Source organism: Cydia splendana, unplaced genomic scaffold (genome assembly GCF_910591565.1).
Source record: "Cydia splendana unplaced genomic scaffold, ilCydSple1.2 scaffold_116_ctg1, whole genome shotgun sequence".
Classification (NCBI taxonomy): Eukaryota; Metazoa; Arthropoda; class Insecta; order Lepidoptera; family Tortricidae; genus Cydia; species Cydia splendana.
The window spans coordinates 129,204-133,759 of NW_026946841.1; positions in this window are offsets into that span (position 1 = coordinate 129,204).

Sequence of the window (4,556 nt, forward strand, 5' to 3'; positions counted from 1 at the left end):
CCTCGTTACTCGTGAGGCTCCTTGCAAAATTCAGTTTATGGACAGTATTTTTCTCGTTACCTCGTGTTTGATTTTTAGGGTTCCGTAGCCAAATGGCAAAAAACGGAACCCTTATGGATTCGTCATGTCTGTCTATCTGTCTGTCCGACCGTATGTCACAGGTACTTTTGTCCGAAACTATAAGAACTATACTGTTGAAACTTGATAAGTAGATGCATTCTGTGAAGACGCACAAAAATAGAAAAATAACAATACATTTTGGGGGTTCCCCATACTTAGAACTGAAACTCAAAAAAAATGTTTTCATCAAACCCATGGGCACGTGTGGGGTGTCTATGGATAGGTCTTCAAAAAAGATAATTGAGGTTGATAATATCATTTTTTTCTAAACTGAATAGTGTGCGCGAGAGACACTTCCAAAGTATTAAAATGTGTGTCCCCCGCCCCCCTGTAACTTTTAAAATAAGAGAATGATAAAACTAAAAAAAATATATGATGTACATTATCATGCGAACTTCCACCGAAAATTGGCTTGAACGAGATCTAGTAAGTGGTTTTTTTTAATACGTCATAAATCGTAAACCGCAATTTTATTATGTTACTTGCTGCTACGGAACCCTTCATGGGCGAGTCCGACTCGCACTTGGCCGCTTTTAAAGTAGCCTATGGCACAGAATAAATAATAATACCTACTAGGTACAGAAGACTCACTCTCTAAAAAACGCGTCTGTCACGATCAGCACAGATATGGCCGCTAGGTGGCGACAGCGCCACGCGCGGCTTATGGCAAACCCCAAAATTGGGGTCGAACGGATGTACTTTTAGCTACCTGTAGCAAAGCGACGAAATCGCGGAGTGAGCCACGCCTGCCTATGGTAATTAAGCAAAAGGTAAGCGGTCTTCGCAGTCTATGGATATTGCTATTTAAAGAGTGGCGCGTTTCTGTCCTATCTTTTTCTTCTACTATTCAACCTAAATAATGAATGTTGGTTTAAGTACACCTACCTGCTATACATATAATGAAAGGCATTAAATTACGAGTTTGGATTTATGAAATAAGCGAAGTGAGTTTCATAAAAGGATCACACAAGTGATTTAATGCCTAACTATGTACAGTTAAATAACATACACTACATAGCTATTTTATCCACACACATATTAAATAAGCTTTCTATAATGTATTAACTAACCGAACATGTATTGGGGCATCGTTTAGACCAGGGTTTCTTAAAGTGGGGTCCACGGACCCTTAGGGGTCCGTAGCATGTTTATCGGAGTCAATCACAGTTATAGGCTTATACCGCTCACCCTCATTTACACATACAACTAAATTCCTTTTTCATCTAGGTAACACACTTAGCACAGTCGACAAAAACTCGTCTGTTATCATCACCGGTGACATTAACATAAATATCTTAAATACTTTCGATCACCAAACCAATGACTACCTCTGTTTCATGGCTGAATCGGGGATGCGGCCAGCAATTACTGAACCTACCAGGCTTGACGCGTGCCTTGACCACGTATATGTTAAAACAAAATCAAACGACGTACTTGGCTTAGTTTGTCATACAAGCATAACAGATCACTACATTGTAATTTTTAGCATGGCGACTAACAGATATAACAATAAAATCAGAAGTCGATATATGTTAAAGACGGACTTTCGTGCCGTTAACTCAGATCTTCAAGACGAGGACTGGGCCTCTGTTACAAAACATAGTACTCCCGATTTAGCAGCGACTGAACTCCACAAGGTGTTAAACACAGTAATAGAGAAGCACACCACTAAAGTACGTGTAAGTAGGAGAAAATTCACTCTAAAACCCTGGATAACTCCTGGCCTCATTAGATGTCAAAAGCATCGCGACCATTTGCATTTAGAGTCAAAAAAACATCCTAATGACCCTGTGCGAAAGTTAATTTACAAGAGGTACAGAAACTTTCTAACAAATCTACAACATAATTTAAAAAATGAGTACGACAAATCACAACTTGATAAAAACAAAAACAACCCCAAAGGCCTCTGGAAGGCTATTAAAAGCATCGCTGAAATCCCAAAAACCCAGTCAAAGGCTCTGGAATTAACTAAAATAAAACCTACGCCTAGCGAGTCTTTGGACCACTGCAACGAGTTCTTTGCAAATATAGGAAAGAACCTAGCCAACAATTTACTCCTGCGCATGAATAAAACAGAGCCCTCACTCTTGTCCAACCTGCACCTAACTCCCTCAGTGGCTCACTCATTCTTTTTGCAACCTACGGATGAGCAAGAAGTATGTAAATTCATGGGTCTCTTGCACAATGATAGCGCGCCTGGCTATGACAACTTCAGCCCTTTGTTGCTAAAAGTAATCAAACCTAATATACTAAAACCGCTAACTCACGTTTTTAATTTAAGTCTCATGACCGGAATATTTCCGGACTTATGGAAAAGGGCGGTGGTCATCCCGCTGTACAAAAACGGCCCTAAAAATCTCCCCGAAAACTATCGTCCAATCTCGCTATTGCCGATTTTTTCAAAGCTGTTGGAAAAAATTGTCAACCGTCGCTTAATCAACTACCTAGAGCGTTTTTCCCTGCTCTCAAACTTCCAGTTTGGCTTCCGATGTGGTAAATCGACAGAGGATGCTGTAGACCTTCTAACCAGGAAAGTGACTGAAGCTCTAGACAAAGGCCAGAAGTGTGTGGGCGTATTCCTTGACCTCGCCAAAGCGTTCGACACAGTGTCTTTATCCATACTTCTGAACAAGCTAGAGCACTACGGCATTCGGGGGCTACCGCTTCAATGGTTCCGTAGCTATCTCACAGATAGGCATCAGAGTGTTAGGGTCGGTGACTGCCTAAGTAAAAGCTTACCAACAGTCTTCGGGGTACCTCAAGGAAGCGTACTGGGCCCAACGTTATTTGTCATTTACATGAATGACATCTTCTCCGTTAGCACTAATAGCCCTATAGATAAACTAATTTGCTACGCAGATGACACAGCTGCCATATTCTGCGGCAACTCATGGGTTGATACTATGCGTAGAGCTGAAGCAGGTGTGAATGCCCTAAAGGTCTGGCCGCGTAGCCAAGATGCCGATCGTTTACGCTCCGTAGCGATCGAAACGCAACTGTCACTTTCGCACTGATATGGAAGAGTGATAGAGAGAGATAAAGCTTTTCGTTATCGAAGCGATAGCGATTGTAACCTTGGCTAGGCCGGCTGGTTAGACAATAATTTACTATCCCTTAATGTCAAAAAGTCCAAATACATCTGCTTCCACAAAACTAAGGCCTCCGAACCAAATCTCGAAATGCCGTTGCGTATTCAATGCTTCCACAACTCAGTCTATAATAACATAAGTGAATCGATCAGCCGTGCAGACTGTGTACGTTATCTAGGCGTGGACATCGATCAACACTTCTCTTTTAAAGAGCATATAGCATCTCTATCGCAACGAGTCAGGAAGCTTGCGTATGTGATGCGGCTAATTCGCAACTGTGCCGACGAACAGATTCGAAGACTAGTATACGTCACATTATGTCAATCTATATTGGGGTACTGCATATCGGTATGGGGCGGGGCAGGTACTTCAACGATGCTCAGTATAGAAAGGGCTCAAAGATCCGTCTTAAAAACATTGTACAAAAAGCCCTTTCAATTTCCAACAGATCAACTACTTATACAATCCAACTCGCTCTCGGTCCGGCAATTGTTTATCTACAGGATAGGTACGATAATGCATCGAAGCACGATAAACTCGCCCAGCTTCGCAACCCTTACCAGCAAAAGGACTTTTCGGGTTCCACGGAACAAAATGCAAACGCCTTATGCACGTCGCTTCCCGCAATTTCTCCACCCATATGTGTACAATCACATAGCAAAAATATTCATAGTCCAGAACATGACACTCAAGGAATTTCAGATTGCTGTCCGAAGGTGGCTAGGTTCTCTCTCTTACAAGGAAACTGAAGAGGTACTGAAACCTTTGCAGTAAAACACATGCAGACACACACTCTTACACACACAAACACAAACACACACACACACACACACACACACACACACACACACACACACACACACACACACACTCACACACACTCACACTCACACACACATGTGCGCACAGAGTAAAGTGCATAATCCACTAATTTCATATAGTTATTAATTAGTCATTATTTGCATGTAAGTTAGCTTAATTAGTTTAGTTAAAGTAGTATACAATCTTAATTAACTTGTATAGTAAAATTATACCATCTCATGTACTCGTAGGGCTACTGCTAATCTAACTGTAATGTAACGTGTGTATTATACATGTATAATTACCTACTTTTGTCAATCTTGCTTGTTCTACTTGTTAATAAAGAAATTTTGTATTTTGTATTTGTATTTTTTATCAGGGGTCCACAGTAGGTCAGTTACCTACCTACTATAGGAAATCTTGTAATAAGGTTGACCAGACGAGACCTAAGTGTAATGAAACTTTATTTTAAAATATTCTTGACCAGGGTCCGTAGAATTGTTTAAATTGTGAAAATAGTCCGTGACTGCAAAAAGTTTAAGAAAC